The sequence below is a fragment of the Empidonax traillii genome, unplaced genomic scaffold (assembly GCF_003031625.1).
Source record: "Empidonax traillii isolate 1590-97213 ecotype Southwest subspecies unplaced genomic scaffold, ASM303162v1 scaffold239:size738852, whole genome shotgun sequence".
Classification (NCBI taxonomy): domain Eukaryota; kingdom Metazoa; phylum Chordata; class Aves; order Passeriformes; family Tyrannidae; genus Empidonax; species Empidonax traillii.
In genome coordinates this window covers 206,105-226,961 of record NW_020955432.1, presented here as the reverse complement: position 1 = coordinate 226,961, position 20,857 = coordinate 206,105, and the positions used below count along the sequence as shown (strand labels likewise).

The window sequence follows — 20,857 nt, the reverse complement described above, 5'->3', positions numbered from 1 at the left end:
CAGGCAAGGAGCAGTACAGGAAGCAATGCAGGCAGGGATGTGCTGGGAACGGTAACCAGAAAGCTCCACCTCTGCCAGTTGCTTAGCAACCAGCATCCCGCAGGAGCCACCTCGCCCTCACGTCCCTGCCAGCAGCACCAGCTCTGCTCCATCAGCTCTGGCAGCAGACATGAGCCCAGAAACCACCACGTGGTACCCACCAGCTACCCCCTTCCCACTAAAGTACTGGAACCTGGCTCCACCAGGGATGTCCTCCGCTAAGTCTGTCCCTGCTTCCCACTGGGCCCCACGACTCAGCCCCCAGCCCCACCTCGGAACTAAGGCCTTCAGGAAAGGGAGCAAAGCTTTTAGATGAGAAAGACCTCTCACCCCAGGTCCAACTGCTGCTTCCAGAAGCTGATAACTGCTACACAGAGAAAAGAAAAGGACACATGGAAATGTCTTCATGCCATTTGAGCACACCTCAGGCAGCCAGCCCAGATGGCTGGGAATGAGCATAGAATCCCAGAATGGTTTGGGTTGGAAAGGACCTTAAAAATCATTCTGTTCCACCCCCTGCCATGGGTAGGGACACCTTCCACTAGGCTCCAAGGTATCCTGTCCAACTGGCCTTGAACTCATCCAGGCATGGGGCAGCCACAGCATTTCTGGGCAACCTGTGCCAGGGCCTCACCACCCTCACAGGGAAAAATTTCTTCCCAATATCCAACCCAATCCTGTCCTCTGGCAGAGAAAAACCATTGCCCCTTGTCTTGTCACTCCAGGCCCTTGTCCAAAGTCCCTCTCCAGCCCCTTTAGGCACTGGAAGGGGCTCTAATGTCTCCCTGGAGCCTTCTCTTCTCCAGGCTGGACAGCCTGTTTCCACTGCAGAAGTGTTCTAGCCCCTGGAACATCTTTGTAGCCTCCTCTGGACTCTGACAGCTCCACGACCCTACTGCTCCAGGTGGGGTCTCACCAGAGCAGAGGGACAGAATGGCTGGGTCCTGTCCAACCTTTCATCCATCAGCCCCCCGAAGTCCATCTCCTCAGGGCTGCTCTCAATCCACTCTCCTCCCATCCTGTATTTGTGCTTGGGATTGCCCCAGCCCAGGAGCAGGAACTTGCCCGTGGTCTTGTTGAACCTGTTGGCCTGTCCAGGTCCCTTCCCTCCAGCCTGTGACCACACCCACAGCTCCGTGTCATCGGCAGACTGGCCAAGGGTGCATCGATCCCACTGTCCATGTCACCGACAGAGACATCAAACAGCACCGGTCCCAACACTGACTCCTGATGACACCACTTGTCACTGGCTCCACCTGGACATCGAGCCCTTGACTACAACTCATTCAGTGTGATCACCCAACCAATTCCTTATCCACCAAGTTGCCCATCTGTCAAATCCGTGTCTTCAGTTTAGAGACATGGATGCCACGCAGAACAGCATTCAATCCCTCACACAAGTCCAGGTAGATGACATCTGTTGCTCTTTCCTCATCCATTAGTGCTGGAACTCCATGCTGGAAGGGCAGAAGGACTCTCCCGCAGGACCACACAATCTGCTTTCCCAGGGACACGCGTCTGAGCCCTCCCTGGGCTCTGGTCAGCATCATCCTTCACACCTGGCTTCCTCCTGCAAGTCCCTGAGCTGCAAAGGGCAAATCACAAGCCTCAGCATCCCTGTTGCTCCCCAACTAACTGACAGAGGCCAACATATGTGGGAAAATCCCTCCAAACATCTCAGAATTTCTTTCCAGGGAAGAAAATGCTACAAGTTCACAGGAAGAAAAGCAACAGATCAATAAGTGAAACAGGCAGGAGCTCAACAAAGAGAATTGCTCTTGCAAACACCTTTTTGGACACTGCCTGCAATTTATGAGCTGCTGCTCATCTCCCTTCCAAGGAAGACAGATTGCCTGGCTGGAAAGAGGAGCAGGAAATTGCCATAATCACCATGGAAAATCATAACTGGAAAATAGACCTTCTGGCGCTTCTTTAAACTATTCCCAGCACTGATGTTCCTAGCGGAGGTCTGACCTCTCACCGGTCAGAGCTAGAGAATAAAACTAAACTCTCCCTTTGAATTGGTACCCCAAAATCTCACTAATCACCAGTGCCACAAGAAATCAATGCACCCACAGCACATTGCCCCAAGGCCTCATTAAAAAAGTGGAGGGGCTTCCATGAGCTTCCCACTCTGGTAATAGCCCCCTTACACCTTGGCACTGCTGGCAGTGACCCTGTGCATGAAAGGACCTAAAATACCTGCAGTTGGTTCTCCAGAGGCTGCTTCTCAAAAGTTCCCAGCTTCCCTTGCATTCCCAGGGCCATGCTGACAGTAGGGGAGACATTCCCTGCTGGTGTATCAATGCACTGGATGCTGGGGCACAGCGTACCATGTCAGCTCACCAGCACCATCAAAACCAAAGGTTTTTCAGTGAAGTGGAGGAAAATATCTCAGGTGGAGGTGTTTTTGTTTGTTTATTTGTTCATTTGTTTGTTTTTATAAGATATTTTATGCTACAAAACGACTATTTTAAACCAAATAAAAACCACCCAGAAACCCATTCTTCTTTGAATGCAGGTTCAACAAGGCTCAGGGGGCTGGTCACAGGTCCCAGCAGGGCCAGGGCAGCCACCAGGAGCTCAGCAGACTGCTCTGCCAAGGCTCACAGTGGTGCATGGCATGCAGCCAGCACTGGTTCCTGCTGGAGACCGAGGTGCTGACGCCTCTCCAAGCGCTGCCTTGATCCAGTCCTGACACTACAAACAATGCCACTGCTTGGCATTTATTCCATTTGTTTTGTATTACTCCCTAAGACAAAGTTGAAAAGTCCTTTTTTCATTCTTTAATTGGCAGTTCAAATCTGATTCACCCTTTGGGTGCAAGCAACCCCCAGCAATCTGGCAGCAGCACCCAATGCCCACAGGTAGCCAGGTGGGTGTGAGTCCATTCCCACCTCCCCACACATCTGCCCACACTGACCCCAGACAAGACTCCAGCCCAAGTGTGACACCAGGTTTGACATTTCATTGGTATCCCTTTCATCCCTGGCCCAGCTCCTCAGCCCTGCCAGCGGGGTGGCAGGAAACTGAGCCATTTAGACAATGCGCAGACACAATCCTGACAAACAGCTGGCAAACCTATTCCAGGGTCAACTGGGAGAGATGAACAGACACACCCAGTTCCCACTGCAGAGCTGCTCCAGCCTTGTGTTCCCCCACCCAGCAACCTCCAGGCCTCACCCCTGGAGGGACCCACCACATCAGCCTCCTCGCAGGCACTGGGCAGACATTTTCTCAGAAGCAAATATTGCTGGTTTTCCCTCACTCTCCCCCAACCCTTCCATTTTACCTCCTGGACAATCCTGAGCAGAGCAGTTGTTTTTCTTGGCTGTTTAATCTCTCCCTAGCTCCCAAAGGATGTTCACTCATTGCCTGCAGAAGCTCAGCTACCTTTGATGTGTCTCAAATTCTACCCCCAGGCAGGCAACAAGTACTCAGGGAACTTGGGCAATTAAATGACAACAGAAGGAAGGGCCTCAGGAGGAGTTAAGTAAATAAATAAATAAATGGGAATCAAAATGAAAACTGAGCAAAGCCCCTCCTTCCCGCCCCCTCCCCCCCCACCCCACAAGGGCAGAGCTCTGAGGTGAGCAAAGCCCCAAGGTAGGCAGACCCTCCTGCTCTGAGAGGAAGGTCCCAACCTAGACAACCTGAGCTTAAAGCCCTGCTCTCAAAAGACAGGATGCTGCACCCAGGCCAATACTGGGAGCAGGGACACCCAGCACCACAGCCAGCCTGTGAGCTGGGATGCAATCACCACAGCTGGGCTGGGAATTGGGATCCCACAGCTGGGCTGGCCTCACTACACCACAACCTAGCAGAGGTCCTGGACCATGGACCAGGCGAAGAAAACCGGGACAGGGGGTGGCATGGCTCCTGGTCTCCCAGCTGAATTGGGAAAGTCTCAGCCAGGACGGAGGACACAAAGCCAGTGGTGTCTCCAGGCTCAGCCAGGTCAAACCCAGGCTGAGCCCTCTGTCCTGCTCAGCCTAGCCTGGCATCAGGCTGCTGAGCATGGAGCAGTGGCACCACAGCAGAACTGTAGCCCTATCAGAGGGGCAAAACACTGCCCACACCCCTAGGCTGGCACGTCACTGTGTGCCTCTGCTTATTAGTTCCTGGTCACTCCTCAGGGACCTGAAGGTGTCCCTTCCAGAAAAAGAGAGAAGCCTGGACTTTTCACAGAGATGGAGCTGCCCATCTCAGTCACCAGGTGGATGAGCTAAGTGGTGGCAAGGCCACCTACCCCCCTAGACAGCATCATCCCACTTGGACCACAACAAGGGGGAATCTCCTTGGACATGGCTCTGGAGCATGGACCTCTAATCCACTGCTGAAGCATCCACATCCATCCAACTCTACCCAGCCTGCCCCAGCCTCAGGGCATCCGCTGCTGCAGCCACAGCCACCAGAAGCCACTGGTGAGGGTGCTCCATCATCAAGGTCCCTTGGGACAGGGCAGCATACACATGGCTCAGCACTGTGTCCCCTCCAACTAGTCAGGAATTGTCACTGGGACTGTTACTGGTGGGTAACAAACCCAAACAAAGGGTGGGACACAAACCACCCGGCATAGCCACAGCATCTGTCACATCAACGTCTCTGTCTCCCTGGCAACCCGGCAACTGGCCTTCTCCCTTGCAGCTGAGCAGGCTTGTGCACAAAAGCCATGCTGAATCTGTAGCAGGATTATTGCAGCCCTCTCCTTCCCTCATCCTCTCAAATTCATCCATCCCAAATTTTCCATCCAAAATTCATCATTAAACATAACCTTGCAGTGAGGAACAAGAAGCATCATACTAGGGTCCTGGGAAGTAGCAGTGCTCCTGCTCAGCCTGCCTACCACCACCACCGGGTGTACCGAGAAACACTAACCTTTTGGCTGGAGGAAAACGGGACCTGTGGAACAGCAACATGTGGAGTGACAACAGGATCTCAGTTCCAGCTACCTTGAATGACAACATGCACATAGGAGCTTGACAAGCATCTCCAGGTGACACCAGTGGCAGTGAAACCCAACTCTCCATCCAGCAAGTACAGTGGCCTCAGAGGCTCCCAAAGCTCCTCACTGCAGCACAGAGCTCCCTCCAATGCCCCATCAGCCCCCCCCATCACCCCACCAAGTATCCTGCCTGCTGTACAGGTGGGGAAGGACAAAAGCCAAGACACGAATTCCAGGCAGCATATGGTTCCACGAAGAACCAGCCCAGAGGTCCCTGAGCAACGCCAGAGTAGAGAGCAAGCATCAGCCATGCTGAGGACACTTTCAGCAGCCTGAAATGCTGTGCACCGAGGCATGACAAACACCTGACACCCCTCCAGACTGAATATCCCCTAGGGAGGCACCAGAGAGAAAGGTAAGCCCTGGTACCTAAGACCTGCACCCTTCAGCTGCAATGAGGGGAGCAGAACCTGTTTGGCTCCTACCAAGCAGTGTTCTTGTAGCTGCTGAGGCTGGGAAGTGGCCCAAACACCATTCAACCCCTTCAGCAACAGGGAGGAAAGCCAAGATAGGAAAATCTGCTGCAGAATAAAGAAGAGAGCAGCAAGGGGTGAGGAGAAAATGGGCTGGAAGAAGCCCAGAGAGGTGCAACCACCAGTACCCGGCTGCTGGAAGATGATGGCCCAGAGCCTACCTGCACCAGGGCCAAGTGCTCTCCTGAACACGGTCCAGCCTGTGCATCACCCTTGGGAGCAAGTCGTGCAGGTCCCCAGCCCACACCATGCCTGCTCAGATGCTGCCTATGGCTTCAAATCCCTTGGGTCGTGCTGTGCCAAAAGAGCTGTTGAAACACCAGTCCCAGGTGGCAAGTCCTCCGCAGGGATCTAAGAAAAGACAGCTCTTCCTTTCCATCCAGCCCCACTGGAATCACCAGTCTAGCAAGAAAGGAGCCCGTCATACTCTTGGTCAAAAGCACTGGTGGGAGAGGGGTGGTACATGGGAACAGAGGTCTCCATCACTCTTGAGACCTGCTGAGGACTTGCAGGAGCTTGTGGCTATCAGAGATGCACCTTCCCTGGAAAGCCCCATCTGCTGTTGCCCAAGCAGATAGCCCTGCCTGCTAAAGGCAGGGTAAGATCCCAGCACAGCTCTGGAAAGAGGAGCCTCCAACAGTCAGGCAGAGGTGTCAGAGATGGGTGGGCACCCCAGCTCACCCCACTGTGACACAGCATGGGACAAGCTCAGCTCCTAAATGGTGCGATGCAGAAGAGGGTAAAAGGATCAGTCAGGGCAAGCAGGGTGTTTGTCCAGCAGCCAGCCTTGCCCAAGAGTTTGAGGGAGCTCCCACCAGCCTTCAGGGCACACACTGCCACATATCACAAACCTGTTTGCTCAGCCCCAGCCAAAGCAGTTGGGATGGCACAGAGCAAGGCTCATTGACCAAGGCATGTCTTGCAGCCAGGATGAGCCCCAAATCAAGAGGAAAGTGCACCCGCAGCCCCAAGGCAGGGTGGTTGACAGGCAGGGCACTGCCCCAGCACCTTGCAGGCAGCACTTCCAGCTCCCACCCCCTGCTGGGGTCCCACCGCTCTGTGGGGGTGGGAGGGATGGAGCACAGAACAGCTTCATCTTCCCACCTACTCCATAAAACAGGTTGACAGTGTTTGTCAGGCCTAAGGTGATCTGTGCAGTGCCTTGGGCCAATTCTTTTTATAAAGATCTAATCCTGCCCAGGGTTCCGGGGAGGCACCCCAGCAGCTGCTCTGTGCCCATCTGCACTTTGCAGCCACTGGGAACCGCCCATAAACAGAGCATCGGGGCTAAAGCACCTCAGTGACACATCTTGAGAGTGCTAGGGCCTCTGCCTGGGGACAGGGTAGTTGTGCCCAAGAGTTGTGCCCCTGCCCTGCTGGTCCCCTGTGCTTTTTGGGATGGGGAAGGGGTTGTCCAAGAGGTGCCACAGCCAAGTGGAGCAGTCAGCTCAGGCAGGGACCAGGCTCTCCAGGGAGACCCTGCAACCACCACCAGCACTGCAGAACATCCCTCCCCTCCTACTCCAACCCTCACATAGGGAGAGCACTGGAGCAGAGCCCTGGAATGTTCTGGTGTAGCAGAGGAGGGAGACTGAACCAAAGGCTTTGTGAACCCAGCTCTCGCTGACACCAAGGGGCATCAGCAGGGCACCTCAGATATAGGAGCACGCAGGGGTGTGGCAGACCACATGGACCACCCACCACCAGGGAATGCTCTTCCTCCACTGGTGACAGTGGTGAGTTGCTCCCACCCGCTGCAGGTCCCCTGCTGCCCCAGCACCCACTGCCCTCAGAGCAAGGCAGAGACCACAGGTTCAGCCACACTGCGCTGGGATGTGGCAGCCAGGGGAGATCAGCTGGAAGAGGAGAAGAGCTTGAAGAGGTGAAGACCACCTGGATGAAGGGGAGCCACCAAAGGAAGCCCAGCTCAGGCACTGGCTTGGCCTTCTCCCATCATCCCTTTCCTTCCAAAGGGCCAAGGGCTCTTCCCACAGTCATCTTCCTCTGCTCTGCAGCCTCAGGAGGCCCTGCTTGGGTCTAAAGTGGTAGTACAAAGAGCCATGTTCCCCAGCGTCATGATCACACCTTGTCATCAGTTTCGAGGAGGATGGAGTAGTTCTGTTGGAAGGGACCTACAACAACCATCAGTCCAAATGAGCGATGACCACCTCCTCTGAGCAAGCTCCCAAGGAACCACACCTTTCCCTTCACTGCCGCCTACCCAATCCCAGCAGCAAGCCCTTCCAGACACCCAGGAAGTAGGATACAGCATCAGCTGTAAGGGAGCTGCAGGAATACAGAGAAAGGAGAAGCTCATTGCCAGCACAGTCACTGTGCCACGACCAAAGAGTCACCAATCTCTCATGAAGCAGGGGGACACCTGCCTTGGCACACGGCAGCAGCTGGCCTAGGGTGTGCTGGGAAGGATCCGCTTGCCAAGACTTGCTAGGGAGCTGGGACCCGCAGGTAACCGGCACAGGCTGGGTGAGCCTGCCTGGAGTGCACAGACACAGAGTAGCTCTGCTGTGCTACAGCTGCCCCAAGTCCCCAGCACCAGCTCACAAGATGAAAGGGGAAATCATGAAACCTAAGACACACAGACCTGGGCCGCTGCCCCCAGCTACACCTGGGACACCGAGGCCAACAGCAAACACAAGGTGTTCCTCATGCTGAGCCCCAGCGTGGAGCCCGCAGCACCCTGACCCCATCCTGTAGAGAAACTGAGGCACACAGCAATGCAGGAGTGCACATAAGTTGGGCCTGCATCTCTGCCTCAACCAATTCCAAAACTGGTCATCCAGCACCTTAACTCTTCAGCATACAGAGACAGGAGAGGAAACCCAGTCATTCTCCTTGCTCTCCCCACAGACACGCATTCCAGGGTGCAGGGTGGAGTTGACATCTCACTGGACGCACAAAATGCCTGGAGGAGGAGAGCTGGTGAGACACCAGATGGTGAGAAACTGTTCATAAAACATGAGGACCTGCCCTGTTCAGATTCAGAGACATCTCCAGCCCTGAAGAGCCCATCACAGCAGCCTATTACAGTCCTCAGCAGGGACATGGATCCCCTACCCGCATCTGTGCCCACAAAGTCATAGAATCTCCTGAGTGGGAAGGGAACCAAAAGGATCACTGAGTCCAGCTCCTGGCCCTGCACAGGGACAACCCCAACAATCCCACCGTGTGCCTGAAAGCATTGCCCAAATGCTCCTTAAGCTCTGCCAGGCTTGACCACTGCCCTGTGGAACCTGTTCCAGTGCTTAACCACTCCCTGGGGGAAGAACCTGCACCCATTGCCTCATGTGGGCAGGAGCCAAACCCCATGGGCAGCAGGGTCCCACTGTCATGTGGCCTTGTTGCCTAGGAAAGAGCCAGGACAGCAGGTGCAGCTATGGAGTTTCTCATTTCCTGTTTTTAGATGATGAAACCATGCTTCCATCTCAGTCCTGGGCAAGCATCATACTGGAATGTTGCTCTGCCCAGGCTCACCTCATGGGTCAGAGAGCAAAAGCAAAAGCAAGACCTTGTCCTCCTAGCCATCACTAGCTTCACACTGGCCACAGGACGCACAGAAGCAGCTCCTCACATCTGGTTTCACATGGATGTCACTGTGCTGTGGGGCCCTGGAGTAGAAAAGCCTTTCCAGCTGGAAGAGCCATGGGGCCTCTGAGAAGGCCTGGACTACAAGCCCTTAACTCTTTCAGGCATCACAGCTATTTAATCCTACAGCTCAGATCTCTCCTGTACTTTGCTCCCAGCTGCTCAGCAGTGCCAGACTCCCCAGGAGGCAACTCAGGCTGGCTGTGCCCACCCTCATGAGCCCAGGGACCTGAGCCACAGCCAGCAAAACACCACAGCTGGCTTGTAAACACACCGCCTTCCTCAGATCCTCCATACAAAAGACAACATGGAAACCCAGCGCATGGAAACAACACTAAGAGTGATATCCCAAAGCCATCAGTGAACAAGGAGTCATGCAGCCTGTAGGAGCCTTTCTGTTGGCAAAAGGGCCAAGTTCCAACCAAATCAGGAAACAATCCCAACACAAAGCTAGAAGCCCAAGCCCAGCAGTGTAGTGCTTTGGTGGGAGCAGGCTAGATTCCCAGTCCTGATGGGGGTTCCTGGCAGACAAGCCTCCCTGCAATACCTCTCCATGCTGAGCAACCCGTTCTACATTGCAAAACCCACTCAGCCTCATCTGGGATCTGGAAATGAGAACAAAAGCTTTCAGGATAAACTCACGCTGCTTCCAGGGGCTGCTCTCAGTGCTCGGTTCAGGCAGAATTCAGAACCTGCAAAGAAGAAGTCAGATTTGGTTAAAAAGAAGATGATGTTAAGTTCTAGGAAGGACAGCTACAGCTGTCACAAGAGGGTGCCTGCCTAGATCGAGTGCTGCATTTAGATTCTATACAGTTCTCCTTGCTAGAGAATGGAAGCTCAAGATCGTGTTAGATGTCATTTTGCTCTCCGAGAGCCTGATGTGAAGGCCAGCTCTGTTCATTCCAGGATAAAAAAGAAATATTTACTATGGCAGGGCTGCAGAGCCAACACACCTCCAAGAAGTGACACTGATCCCCTGGGAATGACCCAAGCATTCTCCTTTCAGGTCATCTGTACCACCCCACTGTCATACATCCCTCCAGCTCATGGCATAGCCTCCACAGTGACACCAAGGGCAACATCTGGTCAGCAGGGCTTTGGCTGCAGGCGATGATGCAGGTCAGTGATGTGGGACCTGCAGGAGGCAGCCCCACTCCCTCATCCATGGAGTCACCGGCACACCAGGAGGAAAATTAGCAGTTTGAACAGGAACAGCCCCATCCTGCAACAGCATTTTCAGGGCCACTTTTTATATGACAACTGCATCTAATAGGGGAGAAGAATCTACCCAAGAGGCACTACAGTGACATGAAAGAGAAAGCATGGTTTCACAGCACAGTGGTGATAGCTCCCACTTTTCCAAGGGTTAATTTTCAAACATACTTGGACAGGCAAGGCCCAGTTTCCACCAGTGCGGAAGCAAAGCAGGCAGGATGACCCACCTATGCAAATCTCGTACCTCTCCCATGGATTCAGAAAAATCCTTTCACTCTCCACAAGCAAACAACAGCTGTGTGTGGCCAACAGCCTGCCCTGACACCGACCCACAGCAGCTTTCCCCAAGAGGCACAAAACCTGCTCCACTTTCCGTATGGACCAACTCTCCACACAGCATGACAACACCAGCAACTGACCCACTGCTGGGCAGCTCCCCCATCCCTACCAAATACACAAGGATCTGTGGAGCTCTCTCCCTCCTTTGGCACAGCCTCTGTATCCCTGCTCCTTCTCTGTCAAGCCCAGCAACTTCTGTGGGTACTCTGTGCTGCTCCCAGGTTTGTAAGCTCAGCTTTCTCCCATCCTGGCTCAAGGGCGAGTCAATAGAAGCCAAGCAGAGATGGGCAGGCAGGTTTACAGCCAGGTACAAAAGCAGTCAGCTTTCCTCAAACCCAGAAAAAGAGGTATGGAACCTGGGGCTCCCAAGCCTGCACCCTGTTCCTCCTTCAAGGGAGGATGGAGGATGCAGTTGCCAAAGGCAGGGCGGTCACACTCGACACTCCCCAACCTGCCTGTGTTGACACTGTCAAACAAAGCCCTTGTGCTCTCCATCAGCCACTGACTGTGGCTTCCCTGCATGAGCAGCGTTCACTGCGGCTGACTGTATTATGGCAGGCTCCAAGCTATAGACATCAATTGGTATCATTAATGAAGTGTTCTGAGAATACAGGCAGTAGAAGCAAGACCTCCCCCAACCCTGCTCACTTCTGCCTGTAAACAGTAGCTCCCTGTCACACTCCTGCAAGAAAAAAAAACATGTTAGATTATATCTTGACCTCCTGCCACCCAGCTTTGCCAGCACCAGGCTGGTGAGTACACGATCTCAGCCACAGACACTGCCCCAGGCTCGAAAACATCCCATCGTGACCTGCATTGTCACAATCATCCAGCCTGGTCCTGATGGGTCAGTGTGAGTGCTGGCTGAGGAATAGGCACTGGGACACAGCAGCAGCCAGACTAAGGCTCCAGTTTGTGCCCAGGGCAGAGCCCAGCTGGCACCACGGGCCAGCTCAGCTGCTGGCTAGGCTTAGGAGGGAGCCCCGCACTGGTCCAGCTCACTGAAATCTGGGTCAGCAAGTTGGCAACATGCTTATGGGTCCAACAAGGGACAAGGATTCACACTCTCCCCTTCACATGAGCACCAGAGCAGGAGCACGCACAGAGCAGGGAGCGCGGCAGTCCAGCTGTGCACAGCTCTGCCCACTCAGCATCACAGTAAATCAGTGAGCCGAGAGGGAACAGCCCAGCCAGCACCCATCAGGAGAGGCCCACAGACCACACCACCATGGGCTTCCAGGCTGCCTTGCCCACACCCACAGCTAGCAGCAGCACACCAGGGCGAGACTGAGCTCCAAAGCTCTTGCAGTGATACTGAGGGGGCAGACACTGCCCCCAAAAAACACAGCATGGGCAGCTGCATCTTCTCTGCATCCTGTGGGACTTCCCACAGTTACCTGGAGTCACCTGCATTTCTTACAAATGGGTCACAAATGAGACCAAGGTGACCAATAAGGATTTATAATTGTCCCATAGAATCATAGGCTGGAGTGAGTTGAAAGGGACCCTAAAGATCATCTTGTTCCACAGCCCTGCCATGGCCAGGGACACCTTCCACTAGACGGGGTTGCTCAAAGCCCAGTTCAACCTGGCCCTGGACACTTCCAGAGATGCCATGCTACCATACCATACCATACCACTGGAAAGCATTCTTTGGTCCCCTGAAGAATGGTTCCAGTGATTTTGCAGAGGTAACAGCCCCTGCCCCACATAGGGATGCACATGCCCAGAGCCAGATCAGACCTCACAGGAGGTTTCTCTTGTTCTGGTCAGTTCACTCTGCGGGACCTTCATCTATCAGGACTTGCAGTAAATCTCCTAAAGGGAAACACTGCTGAGAATTCAGGATGGAATTTTCCCCCTCCAAAGTTCACCATCAACTTTAGGTTTGTATCCTTGTCAAAAATGGCACCTTCCCATAGCAAGCAGCAGACCCAGCTGTATGACCATCCCTCTCCCACCTTGAGACCTTTGCTACGTCCCTGGCAGCACCATTAAAGCAGATCCCCAGAGCTCTATCAGGTATCACACCATCCTATGCTCCACAGGGCTCCTGCCAGCACAAACACTGCCAGATCCATAGCGCACCTAATTAGAACATCCAGTTGCTTCTCTTACGCATAGAGTAGTGCTTCCTGTAGGATCATTAAGGAGAAAAACCTGCAGGTGTCCTTCATGTGTGGCCACCTGGGTGATGGTCCCCTGTGGATGGGCCTGAGGAGGATGCGAAGGGCTGGTCCATCCCCCTCCCGCCCTGCAGCCAGCCTCCAGCCTGGCCTCGCTGCTGGCACTCGCCCTGACAAGTCCAATTAGCTGATTACAAAGGGGAATGTGTCATTTCAAACACACAATCAGATTTCCCGGCCCTTCTGCCCATAGCAAAATGTCTCGTGAAATGGCTCATTCTGCTCTCCCATAGAAATGTGTTTCCCTGCAAAAGCTCGATACAAGGATAGGAGGCAAAAAAAGGAAAAGGCAAAGCTAAAAATATCATCTGAAAGATACCACGACAGCAACAGATTCACAGGAAAATGAGGTGGGAAGGGGGCTGTGAATGTGTTAAGATCCTGTTTAATCTCTCCCCAGCCACCTAAAAATGCACCGAAGGCAGAAATGATACCTCAACATTTCCTTTGTGTGAGAGCTGACTCCACCCTGTGTTTTCCTCTCCATCTGATGCTCAGGGAAGGATACCAGCAGACATCTCTGCTGCTGCCAGGCAGCGAGGGGCCCCGGCAGTGGGTTAGTAGGAGCAGAGGGAGGAAGGAGTCGGTGGGAGGAACCTGGCAGCAAGGCTGGGCTGTGAATCCTCATTCAGCATCATCTCAGACGCAGGATGAGCTTTACTCTAGCACAGCACCTGCTCCTGGTTTCTACCCCTTTGCTAGCACCTTGCAAAGGAGCATTGAGACTGAGGAGGCATCAGGGACATCTCAGTGTACTGAGATGGCCACAAGGTCCAGTTATAGCTGGTGGGCAGAGGGCTGGTCTCTGAAAGGGGGATGGACCAAGCTGCTACCGCATTTCATCACTACAAAGAGGCCAAGTGCCCAAGCAAAACTGCTGACCTGCTGGCAGCTGCAGATCTGTAGCTTCAGCCTCATTTGTCTCGTGTTTTGAGCACAAAAGAATCAGCCCAGTATCCTCTTGGCACCGTGATCCTGCTGGATCTGGAATGCTGCACATCCAGAGCCAGCTGCCCCCAGACACAGCAGCTTCCGTACAGGGCAGACCCCGCCTGGGACACTGCTAAGCCCCTTGGGGAGCCAGGATTGCCCTACAGAGGACAAGAAACAGACCATCAGCAGAAGATGAAAAGAAAATCCTCTTCCAGAGCATTATAATCCAGATTGTAAGGCTCTGTCTGCTGCTCTTACCCCTGGAGAGTCTCCATGAGCATATTCATGGGCGTGCATACACCAGGCAGGGTACTGTCAGCTGCATTCAGAGCCCCCTCAACTGTGTACTGGGACAAGCAGACATGAGAATTTGTACCAAATCACCCATCTAGGGCTCTGGCATGTCTGACCCTTTCCACACAGTCCCACAGCTCCCCACCTAGTGCAAGGAGAGCAAACTTTGACTCCTGTCCAGTCATACAAAACTTTAGCCCAACAGCTAGTCTTAGGATTAGATATTAGGGAGAAGTTCTTCCCTGTGAGGGTGGTGAGGCCCTGGCACAGGTTGCCCAGAGAAGCTGTGGCTGCCCCATCCCTGGAAGTGTCCAAGGCCAGGCTGGAGCAACCTGGTCTAGTGGAAGGTGTCCCTGCCCATGGCAGTGGGGTTGGAATGAGATGAGCTTTAAGGTCCCTTCCAACCCAAACCCATGATTCTGTGCCACCATGCACCCCCAAACAGTTCACCTCCTTGGAGCAAGACGGAGCAGAGGGAGCAGCTGTCATCCAAGACAAAGGGATATCCATGGGGGCTGGGCCCAGCGCCCTGCTCTGCACCAGGGACACACTGTGCAGACAGGAGACCTGCTGTGGAAAGCAGACACTGCTCCCATGGTGTAAGACATGGTTGCTCAGATCTCCCACTCTTCACTTTAAGGCACACGTAGGTCCTGGACAACGCACAAGCATCCACCCAAGGGCTGGAAAGAGAGGAAGGATGGATCTGCAGGCTTAAGGAAATGTCTGCATCGAAGACAGTCCCCTTCTACCATCCCTTCCACTACCTGAAGTTCAGTCAAGGTGATGATGAAGGACTGGTACGGTCAGCATGGTGCCTCACCAGCAGCAGGGATGCTCTACTTCATACACTGAAGTAGCACAGGGCAGGGGCTGGAAAGGAGTTCCCAAAGGAGACTGTTCTCCAGCTTCCACAAACACATACAACTCCTTCCCGGCTCAAGCAACAGCATAAGCCAACAGTGACTGTGGGTCCAGGCTCAAACCTAATGTCCCCTGACAGAAGGAGAGAATCAGGGCCAGTCCCTTCACTAAGCACCTGCACAGATCTCCTCAGTGCAACCACCCCAGCTCTGACAAATCCAAACCTGCTGACTCAGAGCCACCGACTGCTGTAATGAGAACAATAAGGCACGCAGCCATCACTGTCACAGCCTCAGTGCAAGCGCAATTCAGGTGCCCGTATGAGAGTCAGGTATTTGTAGCTGCACAAGTCTCCCTGTGCAGGAACTTCCAGCACCCAGGGACTCGGGAACTGCTGCTGTTTTGTGTTTCTTCTTTGGCATCTCTGCTTAAAACAGAGCTCCAGGCTCAACTTAGACCTCCAAGTGACAGGCACCATGTGAAAGTCTACTATATACAGGCCTTACAGCCGCCCACGCTGCTCTGCGCAAAGCTTAAGCCCAATACTCAGCCCATTCCTTCGCACACACTTGCTTCCCCATCGGCATCCCAGCTGTCGCTCCGGCACTGTAGCACTGTGCCCAAGGCAGCAGGGAAATATCCCAACTCCATGGCCAAAGAGAATTAAGGCAAAGGACGCTCCAGTGATGTCTGAGAGTCTGAGCAGGAAGCTCAGACCAAGCCTGGGAACAGCCAAGCTCACCCCCTGCCCTTTAAGAAATAGGTGACTTCCTAATTTAAAAATCCGAATTAGTTATGGGAAAGACTTTTTCTTTTAGGGACAAAATTAGTCAGGCACCTGACTGGTCTGTCCGTCTCTGAAAGCAGAAGTCCTCACTAGTGCTGGAGCAAGGAGGAAGGCAGGCAGCCTGGAGTGATGTCACCCACGGGACAAGGGCTTGGTGCTGCCAGCAGAAAACCCAAAGCATTACTCTGTAAATCAATGAGAGACCCAGCTCCTCACCAGGACCAAGGTCATCACCCAGAGCTTATCAGGGAAATAACAGCCTGGGGGAACAAAATTGACTTCTACGATTTTTCTCATTCTACACTGCAGGGACTTCTTCAGCTGACCCAGCCACCCCTCTTGGCCACACAGAAAAGACACACCAGGAGACACTTACCCTGAAAGGTTGTTGTGGCGGTGGCAACTACGGCAGCAGCCCAGGAAAGGGGGCCCAGCATGATCCATGTCTGCACTGGACAGGGGATTTACCAAAACCTTTCCCTTCCACACACCAGGAACATGAGCTCTTTACTCCAGTCACGTCTTTAGCCCAGAAAAACAACACAGGACTTCAAAACCCCTTTCTAGATGCTTCCTCCAAACCAAAACAGTGCCCCTAAGAGTTTTGGAAAATGCTCATTTCTCAGAAATTGATAAAAAGTCCTGTACAGTTCTAGGTACAGCATCAACAAGTAACCAAAGCAGCAAGAAGAACCCATCTCCTGCAGCCAAAGCCGGCTTACCCCAGCACAAACACAGGCTCTGTGCCCCACAGCCCTGCCCAGGGCTCTCCTGGAAACAGCAACTGCTGCCTTAATGGCAGCATCACCAGCTGAAACCGCGGCTAAAGCAATTGACAGGGCACAGGGATGGTGCAAAGAGGAGAAGAGCTAGGAATACTTCCTTCACAGCGGGGCTGCACCATGGTCCTTGACTCCAAACACAGAGATTTATCCCTGTGTAAGGAAGAACACTCTGGCCTTGCCATGCAGTACAACAGCCAGGACCAAGCTATGGCTTCCAGAACATGCCCTGCATCCCTGCACACAAGAGAGACGGGTCCTCATGGAGAGCACCCTGGGGAGCCCTCCCACAGACAGGCTTCCTGCCTCCCAAACCAGACTCCAAACCAACAGAATTAAAGAGCAATTCCCTTCTTCAAGGACCATCGCCCAAACCCATCCAACCTTCCCTCAGTTCCAAACTCATGTGATGGCAACAAGGACACATAGCTGAAGGCCATCAGAGCAGCTCTCCAGCTGTCACAGCAATGGTCCAAGGGGCCGGACATCAACAGTCCTCCTGTGGGACACAAAAGGATGCAGAGACTCCCCAGGAGCAGACCTTGGTAACAGTGTGCTTCCCACATCTCCAGTCTTTTGGAAGCAAAAATCCCTTTCGACAAGTCTAGTATGAGAAAGCTGGAGGGAAAGTGCCAGTTAAGTGCAGGAAGAGGCTGATGCATGGGCTGATCTCTCTGAGGATGCTGGAGAAGCCACACCTCATCCTCAGCAATGGAGAACCAGCTGATCAGGAATCACCTCACACCATCCACAGCTGAATCAAATACAGCTTTGCCATCGCCTGCAGCACATTGTGACTACCCAGCCACGCACACCCTGACCATTGTTTGCCCACAGGAGGGTTCCCCACCGTGACAGGCTGAGGACTGGGCACACCAGAGGGGAACAATACCCCGGGAAACAGCCAGAGAAAAAGAGATGGGAAATACAGAAACCACTGATGAGGAAAGGGCCACGCAGGTCTTCTAGTACGATCTCCCGGGCAACCAGCCTATGGAGAAAATGCTGAGCTCAAGGATACCTCTAGAGCCCACCTCCTGCCATATGACAATACTCCAAAAATAACTACAGAAATATGCAAGGACCCATTCCAAGTTGTTCCTGGCTCTCTCCAAATCTCCCTCTAATTTAAATCATCTCCCTCAAATCACAGGCCGGCAGTTCAATGTGTTACAGCAGCTCGGGGCTGCGAATCCCCGGGGCCGGCTCATCCTGCTCCATGGACCCGGCAGCCTCTGCTGCTTCCCCGCACTCCGCTCTGCTCCTTGGCGGGTGGAAGCGCGGTCCTACCCACACCCTATGCCATTGGACCCCCGTGGGGAGCCGCGCCCCGACGGACACGGTGCGGGATGCACCGGTGCCGGAAAGGGGAGGCCCGGCTTGGAACAGCTTTCCCGGCGGTGGGGCTGCAGCCCTGCCCGCAACCTGCCCGCGTCTCCCCCGCAGGCACAGCACCGCACCTGGGGCTGCCCGGCCCCGCGCTCCCCGCACTCCTGCGGCTCACCTCTGCTCCGCCCGCTCCGTTCCGCCGCCGTCCACCGGCCGAGGCCCCGCGCCGCAGCGGCCGCTGCCCGCACCCCCGCCCGGTGCTGCCCTCCCTGCCTGCCCTGCCCGCCGTGCGGCGGGAGCGGCGCAGCGCGGGGCGGGGCCACGGGCGGGGGGCGCCGCTGCGGAGGGGGCGGGACCGCCCCGCCCGCCCCGCCCCGCCCCCGGCGCACCGGAGCCGCCCGCAGCGGAGCGGCCGGGGCTGCGGGCGCTGCGGGGATGGGTTGGGTCACTGTTCGTCCCCGACACTCTGGGAGCCGCCGAGGCAGTTCCTAGGGGCGTCACGCGTGACCCCCGCCCACGGATAGGATCCCACAGGGGCACCTTGAGTCTCCTCCCAGACCCCCCCATCCCTGCAGAGCCTCCTTCTGCCACCCCCGCCCTCCCCCCGGGCCCGGGCGCAGGACACGCGACGAATTCTCCAGCTCCCAGGGGTTCCTGGTCCTTCCCGGAACATCACGGGAAGCCCACTTGCTGTGCACAGCCTATTTGGGGTGCACACCCATACGCCAGGCCCTGGAGATCTTCACATCGTTGACTCATTGAACTTGTGCATTTTGGGAGTGTCAGGGCGAGCAGCGCCCCCGCAGGAGATGTGGATGGAACAGGCGGGCTGTTGCTGTGACAGACACGAGCTCACCTACACCACGGATACACGGGTTGCATGGGCACACTGGATGCACATCGTAGATGCACTGGATGCAGAGATGCACTGTTGCACAGAATGGGTGCACTGGGTGCAGAGTGCACTGGATGCACAGTAGAGATACACTGGATGCACAGCAAGAAAGCAACGGGTGAGGGATGGACTGGACGTACAACAGGGGTGTACTGGGTGCAGGGATGCACTGGGTACTCAGGGATGCACTGGATGCACAGCAGGGATGCCGTGGCCACTCTGCCATAGATGTAACAGGAGGAAGGAGTCTGGTTTCCTCATTCCCAGAGCTTGTGGCAAGTTCCAGCTTGGTGTCCAGTGCCCTCTGTGCTTGGGCACCATGCAGGGCTCCCAGCAGCACATTATGCCCTGGACTGCCCTGCCGAGGCTCGCCTTTGCTCCGTTACCTGATGGCACATCTGCCCTCAGTGACTTTCCTGGTCCTCTAAGACTGGAAGGGTGCAGCTCTGTGTGGGACTCCAGGAGAAGCAGGTCTCCAGCAGCAGAGAGGAGGCCAGGAGACTCTTCCCAGCAGGGAAGCTCCAACCTGGCTGCCTCTGCTTGTTCACTGCAAGCCAGGTTGGCCTGGAGTGGCTTGTCATAGTGTGTCAGCATGCAGTCACTTGTCTGATAGCGGTAGGTGCCAGGGCTCTGTGCCTGCTGCCTCTGGATGCTGCTCCTCAGCTTCCTCCCCACCAGCCTTTCGAAAACCTGCCATTCCCACTCACACAGAGAGCCTGACCTCTCACCACCACAGCTGGGATGAAGTACTGGAACGAGGTGGGCTTTGTTTTGCTGCTTTAGAAAGTGCCTCCTTTATCAGCCACACTGAGGCTTTTTTCCTGACAAACCACATACCAGCAGAGAGTACCAGGAACAAAATGAGGCTGCATGGTTCACTGGTTCGAGGCAAGGCAGCGATGCCAGCAGAATTGTGGGCTCTAATCCCCTGCTGAGCTGTTGACTCACTGCACAAACTCAGGCAGGTCCTGCTGCTTTGTGCTGCGGAGAAGCCCAGCTGGAAAGTTGGGTAAATAGCAGGAATCTCTTTAAAAAAACCCACCCCACTGCATGGGACCCAACTTGAGGGAGGGCATTCATTTAAAGTAAATGATATTTTAGCTGTCTGCTGGGATCCCTCATGCAGGCATGGCTTTCTCCTCCGGCCCTTCACTGCTGTGGATCTTTCAGGGGCAATGCTGAAGAGGTGCTTTACCTGCTGCCGAGGTGACTGTGCTGCAAGGGACATCATGTGCAGCAGAGGACATGGCTGGTGTATGTATGACAGTGTGTAGAGCACTGAATTTATAGGAAACTTATACAGGAGAAAAGCTGCACTGTATTGTTGATAAAAACAGTTACAACTGTAGGTGTGTGCAGGCTGTGAGTGTCTGTGTTCATCTTTTAGGCCTTCAAAGGGAAAGTAGTGATGGCTGCTCAGGAGGTTCTGTCATTCTCCAAAGGAAAATCTAGGAAATGTAAATGTTAAATTCCATTTTAAGTGAATTTAAGTCAAATAAGTCAGTGGGTGACCACACTGGCAGAGTTCGAGTTCTGAGCACAGATATCCTTGGTATCCCTACCCACCACAGAGAACATTCCCCTTGGGAAGCCAAGGAGCTGGAAGAAGAACATATAGAACAAATTTCCCCAGTGAATCCTTCACTCTCTTCTTACACTGGTGCAAACAGCCCAGCCTGAACTGTTTTCCCATTAGCACCAAGCTAAAGCCTGAAACTCTCCAACAGTCGTGAAGACATGGAAAATGCAATCCATGCGCATACCTGGCTGCACAGCCCTCGGTCCCCTGAGATGAGGGAAAGAGCTTCAGTGGCAAAATAATCCCCTGTGAGCTATTGGTCACCCTTGCTGTGCTGGACTCTCTCTTGGCTATTCAATAACAGAAAAATGACCTTTTCTGCATCCTTGTCAAATTCTTGTGTCTGTCATGGGAGCAATGGAGATACCTGCTCTGGTCACACATGGCAGATGGAGTGGTGGGGAGGTGACAGAAAGCCTAGCTTTTTCCCCCCAGAAAACACTGAAGAAGCTTTACAAGGTTTTCAAGAGCTTAACTGAAATTTTAAAGAAATTTAAAGGAGCTATCATTTGTTCAGTTGTGGTTTTTTTCAGC

The 20,857-nt window shown here is 54.1% G+C and overlaps 1 protein-coding gene across 14 annotated transcripts in view; it reads right to left on the bottom strand.

Annotated features, from left to right (window-relative positions):
- Window positions 1–18,138, bottom strand: part of EPB41L1 (erythrocyte membrane protein band 4.1 like 1) — a 67,887-nt gene extending 49,749 nt beyond the window's left edge. For 13 of the 14 annotated variants that reach the window (XM_027888460.1, XM_027888456.1, XM_027888459.1 and 10 more), the window contains exons 1-2: window positions 18,025–18,138; window positions 9,763–9,812 (exon numbers count right to left, since the gene is read on the bottom strand). The gene's annotated coding sequence lies outside the window, so the exon portion shown is untranslated. The remainder of the gene's footprint in view (window positions 1–9,762; window positions 9,813–18,024) is intronic. The other variant, XM_027888458.1, reaches the window with a different exon arrangement.
- Between the last annotated feature and the right edge of the window lie 2,719 nt (window positions 18,139–20,857).